Source organism: Apis cerana, linkage group LG6 (genome assembly GCF_029169275.1).
Source record: "Apis cerana isolate GH-2021 linkage group LG6, AcerK_1.0, whole genome shotgun sequence".
NCBI lineage: Eukaryota > Metazoa > Arthropoda > Insecta > Hymenoptera > Apidae > Apis > Apis cerana.
The window spans coordinates 14,863,338-14,875,263 of NC_083857.1; the positions used below are offsets into that span (position 1 = coordinate 14,863,338).

General features: G+C 38.5%; 2 long non-coding RNA genes across 2 annotated transcripts; one reads left to right on the plus strand and one right to left on the minus strand.

Moving 5' to 3' along the window:
- The first annotated feature begins 1,708 nt into the window (after positions 1–1,708).
- Positions 1,709–5,027, plus strand: LOC114578167 (uncharacterized). The gene is made up of 2 exons (XR_003698869.2): positions 1,709–2,704; positions 2,930–5,027. It is a non-coding gene; the product is annotated as an uncharacterized LOC114578167 (long non-coding RNA).
- LOC114577776 (uncharacterized) lies at positions 5,008–11,436 on the minus strand. Its single transcript, XR_009830318.1, has 8 exons — positions 10,438–11,436; positions 10,062–10,302; positions 9,887–9,938; positions 9,679–9,800; positions 9,016–9,469; positions 7,943–8,603; positions 7,694–7,866; positions 5,008–7,617 (listed from the first exon to the last, which is right to left on the minus strand). It is a non-coding gene; the product is annotated as an uncharacterized LOC114577776 (long non-coding RNA).
- Positions 11,437–11,926: the final 490 nt, after the last annotated feature.

An 11,926-nucleotide genomic window follows, 5' to 3' on the forward strand; every position in this document is an offset into this window, starting at 1 on the left:
AATGAAACCTATCGATGGTAAAAGTTAAGCCTAACGTTGCATTCGAATTTTGCAATGGAACCTGTCAATATTGAGAATTGCTCTCGAATCTTAAAAAAGTTAACTCGAAAACTCGAGAGTTTTATAATCGTATCGATACTGAAAATTGTTCTCGATTATTTATTTGAAAATTTATATGATTTATTATATATTATTTAAATAAAAAAATTTATTTGAATATTTATTATTTATATTTATTTATATTTTATTTGAAAATTTAATTTCGAAATTTTTGGTAATCTAATTGACAGCCTAACAGACTTTAAGATTCGAGTTTTAGAGATAGATCAAATCTCTAAAATAGTTCAATTTGCTCTCCAGACAGTTTTACTCTCGAATTTAAACTTAGAACATGGAAAGTCGTTCCCATCGAAATCAAATTTAAATTTCGATGGATTAATATCGAGAACTGCTCTCGATAGATAGTTTTATTTTCGAATCTATCGGCGCTCTAATGTCAAAACTTTACCTAAATTTAGCGTGGAAAGTTGCTCTCGAAAGTTTTATAATCTATAAGTCCAACATTAAGGCTACTGTCCTCGAGTTTTACCATCAAATCTATCGATAGTCCAATTTATATCGGGAGTTGCTCTCGACAGTTTTACTCTCGAATCTAAACTTAACGAAAGCTGCATTCGAGAATTTTACGATCTATTCGGTGGATTAATGCTGCTCTCAATATCAAAAACTTGCTTTAAACCGAGATTTAACGTCGAAAGTTATATAACGAAATCTATCGATGCTATTCCAATATTTTACATCACTCAATTTTAAACTCAACTGATCTAACGAAATTATCACGATCGTTCATCAATGAATCGTTCTCTACAATTTTTTATCTAATCTCGAATCCAAAACGTTTGAAAAATTGCTTTCGAGAGATTGCTTTTTTTCTATCCAAAAATTTCTCTCTTTTGCCCTAAAATATATCAACGCTCAGAATCGAAGCTTACTTTACCAAACTCAACCTCGAAACATTCATTCGATTTAGATTTAATCAAAAATTGCTCTCACGAAAATTTTATTCTCGAATTTTTATTCTTGAGAGTTGCAAAGATTCGAGGCTCGATGTAAACACAGAAGAATTCGAGAAGAAGAATTTGGCGCGCGCGATTCGAAAAAAATAGAAATTCAAGAAAGAAGGAAAGAAAAAAAAAGAACGAGCGAGGAAGCAGAGTGTGGAGATTTGAGATTTGAATCCGGGTATTCGCGAGATAGCGACACGAAGCGTGATAAGGAACGCTTCCCGCGGGAAGAACGCCTTTTCCTTCTGTCTGGTTCTGAATATGATTTCTTCTCTGTATCCGGGATACAGAGGCAATAGTCGCCTTACCTCCTCCTCCTTCTTCCTCTAATAGATTCTTATCCTAACGATTCGCTCGTAATCACCAGCTTACAACGACTCCTCCCTCTTGGCTTATCGCCATTTCCACGACGCTCTGGAAAGAAACTGCCATGTACGAAAGATACTATGGTAATTAATATTCTATTGCGATCGAAGGAAATATAGCAAAAAGAAAAAAGCATATACAACAACGAACGATAAATAAAGAAATTTTATTTTTACTTCGTAAGAGAGAAAGAAAGAGAGAGAGATTCAAGGTTCGTATACGTGAGCGTATAAAATATTTGTACGGGAGGAAGAAAAATAGTGTGGAGAGGGGAGTGGAGGGAGGGAGGAGGTCCGACACGAGTTGACACGAGCACGCGACCAACAAAAAACTCGACCGAGTGCTCCTACTCTTAATTATCTTGTTAGTCGTGCCCACTACTCCTCCGAGCCAGCCACCCAATTCTCTTCTCTTTCACACTTGACACGAGATCCGTTTCCAATCGAGATCGATCCACCTCGATCTTTCCTTTTATTTGTATCGATACCTATTGCTATTATTCTCTATAGAAAGGAATTTTAATTATCAACGAGTTTTTCGTACACGCTTACGGAAAAATGGAGAAGAATTTTAACCGATGCGCGAGTGATCCGAGCAATATGGGTATTCCGTCGTCTTTTAAAACGCGTAACAACAAGGTCCGCATGTCGAAATAGCCGCGTTATTAAACGATTGCCTCAATTCAAAGGCAAATTAACGGACAACGGGCTTAAGTCGACTGCTTGCTAACATGCAAACGGCCCCGTCCAATTGAGGACCACCCAAACTGCCCCTTTTATCTCGAGACGATTCGTATCCCGATCCTATTCATCGACCGTTCCAGAATGAGCGGCCACTTGGCAACCGGGCCATTCCCTCTCCCTCTCCCTCCGTTTCTCTCTCTCTCTTTCTTTCTTTTCGATTTCGAAACACCAGTCGAACCGTTTATGCGATATTTCGAATTGTTTTCGATACACGTACGATCAGAAGATTTTGTTTGAAGATTTAATTGTAACAGTTACGAAAAAATCCTTTCGATTCGAGAGAATGAGTGGAGGGGGAAAAGTGGAAAAGTGGAAAGTGCTGGCAAGACGGCGGCTCACGATAGAGGCAACTGTAAGGCGCGTTACGATTATGAGGGTGTTTAACGCGCGTTCGCTCGACTTGAATTATTCTCACGAGGTCGATAAACCTTCACTGAGAATGGTTGGTTTAATTAAAAGAGCCACGCATGCGGGATCGACCTAAAAACGACATACTTGGACATCTTGGACGACGAATAAATATGCAAACTGGTAACTCTTAACCTAACCTAAAAATGATCTCGACTTCACGCATATTGGACGATTCATAACCTCGATATCCGCGAATTCTTTCCTCTTTACGTATAAACGATTCGTTTATTATCTTTGATATTTTTATTAATGTATTGATAACGTTTCGTCGTCTTTTAACAAGTTTATTATTTTTAATTAGTGTTATATAAAGAGTGTTAACCTTGAATTTGAATATCCTCGCAGATATGGCGGAGGTTTAACGTCTCTTTCGGTGACGAACTGGCTTCGAAGAGAGAATCCGACGAAATCGAAGACGATTTTAGGAGTATTCCCGTGTAACCTGCCAGAGGTTCGAGGATCCGTCTCGACTCTGCCAACTCCCCAGAGCCCGTTCTTCTTTTACTTTTCCCAAATAAAACGACAGCTAATCGATAGTCCGTCAAGTTCCTTTCTTTTTGTCTTCTATTTTAGACGATGATTTTTCTCCCCCCTTTTTTTTTATCCGCACCAGATATTCGCCCGCGAAGATTTTCTTTCATTTTTCGAAAGTTTTCTTAATTAAATCGTCGCTCTTAAATTTTCCGATCTTTTCAAATTTATTTTCATCGTTCGTTTAATTTTACGAAACTTTATTGTTCTCCTTCTTTCTTTTCTTTTTCTCGACACATTTTCAATCGAATAACGTGAAAAAAATTCTTACGTGTCGCATCAAACAAACTTTTCTTTAAGTCTGATCACTACCAAAATCTAAATTCAAAAAATTATTTAAATATAATTTCTTTATTTATCATAGATTAGATTATTACTTTATAAATTCACCTAATCCAAAAAAACTCCAATTATCCGAATATCTGATATTCATCAAAATAGATAAAATATCTATACTCAACTGTCATCGGATTTTGCTTTATCATCGATCAAGGATTATCACGCGAAGAGAATCAATCTATCTATATTCGAAAATTTACATTCACCTGCCGTCGAGACATTTACTTTATCAAAGATCACCTTCAATCAAGGGGAGGGGAAGAGAGGGGAGGAAAATCAGTGGTGCGCGAAAATCGGCGACAAGGGTGTACAACGCATACAGGGAAGACAGGAGGAGGAGGAGAAGAAGAAGAAGAAGAAGCGTGGCAAGAGGAGCGAGAAAGGTGAAAGAAGGCAAGGAAGGAAAGGTTGGCCGGCTGTGGCAAGGCGGAGCGTGGAGGTGGCGGGGGCGGAGCGAGGCGAGTTTCAGAGGCGTGATGTATCGACGGAATTTCAAAGTAAAAAAGACGCGAGGTTCGGGACGAGGTACACGTCTTCCCCGTGGAGAAATTGCACAGGATACTTCGGCCGAACGTGAGCGTGTCTCCTTCTCGAGTTATCCCCCAGCTGCTCCTTTTCACTCCTCACCTTCGTTTCCCTTTTCTCGTTTTCGTTTTCGTTCTCGAAATCGATTTTCGTGATCGCTCGCGAAGTAAATCGATCGTGGTCGATTGTAGTGTACTCGGGAGAGGAGGGAGGAGAGTAAGAGAAGTAAGAGTGGGGGAGTAGGGAATAAGATTACGATGCGCGCCATCTATCGGAACAGAGAAATCGAGGGAGTGAAAATGTTGTGGCGTGAACAGAGAGAGAGTGGAAAAATACTGTAAATGATTTATCGAAGGACGAAATCGGTGAATGAATAATGTGATCGAAAATGGGATCGATGGTAAAATCGGTGGATAGTGGATCGAATTATCGAGGAGTGAAGTAATTTTCCTTCTCTTCTCGCGGGAGAGAGAGAGAGAGATAAGGGACTGGATGCATAATCAACGGTGGAGAATCACTACGATTTAAGAAATTTTCGAAATTTCGATCGATGGTAATCGATACAAGGAGAGAGAGAGAGAGATAAAAGCGATGCATAATCCATCGGAAGGGATGAGAAATCGACGGTGAAGGGTGTGATGGCGCGGAGCAAGTGGAGAGAAGCGTAAGGGTAAGGGAGGATGAGGGTGGAGGAAGGAGAATGGGGACGAGAACCGCGATCCATCAAGAAGACACAAGGGTTTGGGGTGATGTATCCGAGGATAGGTTGACCTCTGCGCCGGACACTATAAAATCACTCTTAAACATTCCTTCCTAAAGCGATCGTGAGCTTTGGAACGAAACTGGACTGGGCTGCCTCCTCTCCAATTTTCGAATTTTTCCTCCATCTCTTACGATCAATTTATTATCCGCGATTGCGAGATAATTAAATTGGAAAACTAATTGGATAAGCTAGGAAAGTGTCGTAACGCTCGAAACTTTGATGTTTGGAAATGCTGAAATATATGAATGAAAATACGAAAAAAATATATCATTATATCACATATTATATTACTCGTTATTTTCTATAAAAAAAAATCTACAAAACTATTTATCAATCGTAAAAATTATCGTAACTCGAAATTTCGTTAAACTTGTCATTATGAAAGATAAGAAACGCGCGAAATGATAACCAACTAAATTATACTCATATTGTACACACATACGTGATCATATATGTAACAACTAAACTATCATTCAAAGATATCAATCATAACCACACTTGCTTAAAACTTACGAGTCTACCTACCATTATCGAGCGAAGCTTTGTGTATCCACAAAGAAAACCACCTCTCCTCCTTACCGACACGCATGGCAAAAGCGTGAGATCTCGTATGCGGCGAACGAAATATCGGATGGCGTTCCGCTGTATCGTTCTCGTCTCATTGAAAACGCCGCCACCGGCCACCCTCCTCCCGGCGAAATGTCACGAAACGTCGGAAATTGGAAAGCTTATTCATATTTTTTCGATAGACGATAATGCGGCGGATCGGCCACTTTCATTCCACCGCATACGCATATAACGCGTGGGATGAGGGCAGGATGGGTATTTCCTCCTCTCCTTCTCGCGATCCGTCGATTCCATTCGCGAAACAGCGTACGCTTTCCATCAACCTTGGAACGTGTATCGAAGTAACGGAAACGGAAGGCGGATCGAGGTGTTTCGCCGGCGAGGATCGACGAGACAATGGCGAACGATCAACGATTTCCCCTTGTTTTGTTCTCCTTGCTCTTGCTTCCCCTTCCAAAATAGAAACGTTAATGGATGTTTACGCGCGGAACGTGCCTGCGAGAGAGAGAGAGAAAGAGAGAAAGCGACAATTCGTACGTTTACAATTTTTGAAATAATTTTTATCGAATAAAATGGATACGTATTTTTTTTTTTTTTCTGTTGAAAATTCAATATCGATAATAACATCGAATAATAATATCGATAATTATTTTGTGCGTAACTTTTCTGTACGTATATATACGACAGATTTGTACAATAAAAAATGATATATAACATTGAATGGAATAATTCGATAGATGAAGTTTACACCTTATTCAAAATTTTTTTTTTTTTAGAAATAATACGAATGTTATATTTTTTAATTTATTTTATCGTTCTCTCTTATACAAAGTAAACGATCTGATCGATAATAATAAACGAGGATAAGTAAGGAGAATGGCCGTTTCTTTTTCATTTTTGTTCCTTTTTTTCTTTTTTTTTTTTTTTTCGTGCAACCAAAAGACGAGCGAATTTCGATGATGAGGCGATGGATGGGTCGCGCTGTGCACGGAAAAAGGGTCGTAGGAAGGGAACGCGGACACGAATGTGATTATACGCGGGCGTAGAACGAGCATTGGAAATTAGACACACGTTTCATTTCCTGAAGCGACTGCGATTTCCGTCGTGGCTTCAAATATTGGAAATATCGCGGCTCGTTCAATTTCAACCGCGAGATCATCGATTCCAACCGATTTTATTGACGAGTCTGAAAAACGTTGACCAGAAACGTTCGATCCGATTCGTCTCGATTCAATATAAAAATATAAGTGATTTAAATAAGCGTGCATATATATCGGTAATATTAATTCGTCTCGATTCAATATAAAAATATAAGTGATTAAATAAGCGTGCATATATATCGGTAATAATAATTCATTTTAATGATAATTTTTATTCTTTCCAGGAAGAGATCTTTGAAGATTTGAAAAAAATTATTTTTCTAGATAAGAAAATATTTTGTTCGATGCGAGTTTCCGTATCCAAATTCTGTAAAATTTCTTAAAAAGACACGCAGTCGATACTTCTCCCTCTTATACATTATACATTTTCACTTACTTTCGAGAACTTTCGGTAATCGCAATCTTACTCAAAACCCTCTCTTCTCCCCCTCACCTCTTGGAGGTGGAGAAAAAGAAAGAAAAAAGGAAATCACAGAGAAGGTCAGTGAAACGTCAAATTCAGACAGTGGGCTGAAAGAGGCGCTCGATCGGGGTCGAATAGGAGGGTCGAGCAACCGCGGAAAAGTAGAGGAATCGACGGTGCACTTTATCGATGCCATAAAGACTAATATAATCCGGAGAAGGAGAAAGAGAGGGCGAAACGCGATAGACCGAACGAGGGAACTCGCACGAACGCACCAAGCCGGGCTGTTTTTTACACGAAGTGGCTTTTTGCGGACGACAGGGCATTTAAGGGAATTGCTCCCCAGCGCCTTAGCTCGATCGCAACGCACCCCGCCACGCCACAGTACCCAGACCGTATGTATTATCCCGATTCTGACTTTGCTCCCGTGTCAATCGGGGAAATCGTTTCTTTCATTTGTCTCGAGTTATTAATTTTCTTAAATATCGATACTCGTACATAAATTCTCAATTTGATTCGTTCGTTTCTTTCGTCGCGAATAGACGATTTATTATTGATTAAATGTTTCCTTGGACTCTTGTGAATTCATGATAAACGATGTATTATTGATCAACGTAAATTTTCTTAGACTATCGATGATGGATCATTGATCAGTGTTCTCATCCTGCTGGTATTACTTAACCAGCCAAAAATATTCAGATCATTTCACACTCTCAAGTACTTAAGAGGTTGTTATTAAAATTATCTGGAACAAAATGATTAACGATTATTAATGCAGACAGGTATAAGAAAAATTTGCTTATTTACAAAATTATTACTACCATTAAATTATTGTTAAAAATCTTTAACGTATCTCGTGTCACCGGCCTTAGCCCAAATCTTGCGCTCCCTTTGAAAGCACCATCGGCCGTGACGTCGCTATTCACTTAACCAGCCAAAAATATTCAGATCATTTCACACTCTCAAGTACTTAAGAGGTTGTTATTAAAATTATCTGGAACAAAATGATTAACGATTATTAATGCAGACAGGTATAAGAAAAATTTGCTTATTTACAAAATTATTACTACCATTAAATTATTGTTAAAAATCTTTAACGTATCTCGTGTCACCGGCCTTAGCCCAAATCTTGCGCTCCCTTTGAAAGCACCATCGGCCGTGACGTCGCTATTCACTTCCGTTTCGCTCTCGGCAGTCGATATCGCCCGCTCCATCGCAACTCCTTTGTACCTCTTCTCCAACTTTGAGCCGCTTCCTCCCCGCCCCACCACTCCCTCCCCCCTCCACCGCTCCACGGATGCGCGCCGCGCGAATGCAACCCGACAAGGCCACCGCGACCATATCCGTTTTTCCGCGGCTATTTTCACCCTCGTTTCGCGCTATTTCTCCCTTCTCCACGGCCACTTGCAGCACGATACAAGGGAACGAAAGAAAGTGGCGTATGTTCGTGGCGTGTTCTTCGCGCGAAAACGAGCCCTTATCGCAAATGACTGCTTCCGCCGAGTACCGCCATTTAGAGAGAAGGTAACGGGCGAGGTTCGCGCAACCCGAGTGCCTAATCCAGACGGTTAATGGCAAGGAACATCGGGGACAAAGACTGTGCTACCTGTTTTCTAAAACCGTGCAATTGTGATCGCTTGTATCTAGTAAGTCGCGATGTCGATTGTTCGCGGTGCATCTCGAAACGAGTGTTTTGGTCTTCTTCTTTTTCTTCTTGGAAATCGGTGACGCCTGAAACGAAAAGAGATCGTTATTGATGTTTCTAGTTAATGTGGGAAAAATAGGTTAAGTAAGTTGAATGTTGATTACTCTGCGCGTCTCTAATTTAATTGTGATGGCTCATATGCTATTTATTCTGTACATATTCATAACGCTTATTCATCGTGTATTACATGATATATATATCTGTATTTTGAATCCAGAAAAAAGTAGATATTGATAATATTTTTAGTCGATGACTTTTGGAAATTGGAATATTATTTATACAAAATTTCCTTATGGATTCTCTGCAACTATCAAAACTCCGTTATAAGTAATTTTAATGTTAAGGTACAAAAATAGATATGAATACCATCATATGCAACTTTCAGAGGCAATAACTCATTACATAATTTACAAAGAAAGAAATCTAGAAAATACGTACGCGTTAATTCAAAATCTTTCTTCCACTCTTTTTCCATGGGCTCGAGCAGCGTTCCACGCGAGTGACGAGCGCAGTTTTAATTGAAACAGATAGAGCGATCAGCGAGTAGCGGTTAAACGGCGTGTGCGTCGCGTAACCGACCCTCCGACGAAAGGGCTAGGCGTCGTGCCTGGGGGATGTCTCGCGCGCGGTATACCCTTTCGTGGGATTATTCGGTGGGTAATGTATGGCAAACATAAATCACGGTATACGGACGGGCGTACATACTACGCGAAACTCTCTGTCGACGATGATCCGCTCGCCGCGGTTCGGTTAAACTAATTGCCGGACCTGTGTCCGCCGTTGACTCCTTCCTACGTATCTGTGTCCTTAGCTCTAGTCTCCAAGTCTCTTCTTTCTCTTCTCTCGTGTCTTAATTGTAAATGATCGTGTCCTTATCCTTTCTTGATTACACCTAGTGGGATCATAACAGATTATTTTAATCGATTGGCATACAGATTCATTTGGATAAAAGAAACTGATATAATTTTTAAAATTTAGTAGAGGTAAAAGGAATGTATAAATTAAAAGAAGTAATTAGAAAATATGCGTTTCAGAAATAGGAGTAGTATATGTAGTAATTCAAATTGATGCTGCATATAATACGCTATTTTTTGTACTTACTGCGATTATACTCTAAAAAAAGTATATCAGTTTGCGTAATAAAAATTTTCCAATATCCAAAATTTTTTAAACTTAAGCTTCGTGAACGGTGTAAGGTAAAAATTAAAAATAATTTCTCGAGTCTGGAAAATATTATTATAATTTTAATTGTGGAAAGTTTAAAATTTAAAATAATAGTAGTAATAACGGTTATATGGTGCGTACATACCTGAGAGATATATCAAAAAAGAGTGGACGAAGACGGATAAAGGACGTGGCTACTGGAAAGAAAAGAGAGTCGTTATGGCGCGTGATAGTCGTTAGTCGAGGGTGTAATTCTAATTACGTAGGGTATCCCGTTCCAGATTTACGAGGTCAGCCATACATGTGTACGAATCACTTACACGCCATTTCCACGTAGTCCTGCGACTTTTCTCCCGTGCTTCGCCACTCCATTTACATATGAATTAAACTATTACGCCCCATACGGGAGCTGTACCAACCCCGCTCTCTTCCGCTTATTTCTACCGACCTGTTCTCCTGGGTCCATTGTCCATCAACCGTTATCCGTAATCCATCACGGCCAACTTCGGTTCATTTCTTTTCCGCTCTTTATTCCGCTCTCTTTGATTAATATAATTCTATCTGAAATTTCGAAATATTTCTTTTAATTTCTTACATTAATTTTATTATTTCTCGTCGAAAGAATTATAATTTTGAATAAAAAATTTTTAGAAATGTCGTTGAAAAGGAAATTAAAGAAATGACGGGGATATATACTTGATGAAACAATCCAGTAGGCCATCGACCAATCCGCCGACACGATTGACACTTTTTGTCCACCTTCTATCTGTCCGATGTTGCAAAGGCAGAAACCAGCTACCCTTTATTTTCTACCGAAGCGTGACTGGCCGAACCACCCCTTTGACTTTAGCCTTGATAAGTATAAACCGGTCCCGTTAATGGAAAGCACTTGAATATTTCATCTTCTACTCCCGTCGTGACCCGAGCCGGTGTGCAGACCGCGCAATCCGTTAAAGCTTCATAAGCGACTGAAAATTTGCCAAATGTAACAATGAGAAAGAAAAACGAAGAAAGAAAAACACTCTCGACGAGGAGAGAATAATTTAACGGCTATAGAATAGATTTTTAAGAAATAAAAATTCTCGAGAATATTTTCTCCTAAATACATTGTAAATGCCTCCAATCGATAATAGTAAAACTTTTAAAAATTATCATCAAGAGTTATTTTGCATTAATAGATTAGGAGTGAAAATTATCACAGTGTCTTGTGAAAATTATTTGAGCAATTATTTCGAGAATTTTACTTATTAAATATATTGGTATCCTTATCGAGGAAAGACGTTGATAAGAAAGAAAAAGCTCGCGTCAAAACGAAAACGAGCATAGAGAGATGACCTCGTCCATTCTACGGGTTAAAATCGATAGCTGGTACGGTCCTGGCCAAGTTTGGTGGAAAACACTCGTGCTCTGTTTAATATTGCAGGGCAAAGCTAATGCGTGCCGGTCTCGTTAATGCCAACCCTTCTACCATAGACTCGATTTCGTCGCTGCGACAAAGTCATCCGCTTTCCGGCTCTTTCTTTCTTTTTCGATTGCGAATCAAATTACCACATACATTCTTTCATGAAATCGTATTCTCTAAACGAAATTTTGCAAAATTCACTTGTGAGCCATATTTGTATTTATATTTATATTTACTTGATATACCTAAAAAGATAGAAAAATTAAAGATTAAAAATTAAAAGAAAAGATAAATGCGAAATTTGTTGCAAATGAGATCGAATTTTAAAAATAGATTCTATTTTCTTTAATTTATAATAAGTTATAATACTATAGTACTGAATTTATGATTGAAAAAAATTCTCGAAAGAGTTAAAATAAAAATTTGCTTTATTCAAACAATCACGCAAAATACTATACTTCTAACACTTTTTCCGAATCATATACACTTTATAAATTTTCATTTCCTACATTCAGATTCTGTGAGAATAAAAATAAACGCATAAACACTCGTAATTCTAATCGAATATTCAAGTTCTATTTCTATTAAATAAAAATTCGCTTCACTTTTCGAATATTACACTTAACAAACAACTTTCAATATTTTGTAATTTCTTCCAAATCTATTTTTACAAATATTTTAAATTTCATGAAAGTAAATGCACAAATATTCGCAATTTTATTAACACGATATATTATATTTCACAAGAAAGAAAAGAAAAAGACGAAACGATCGAGGAGGTTA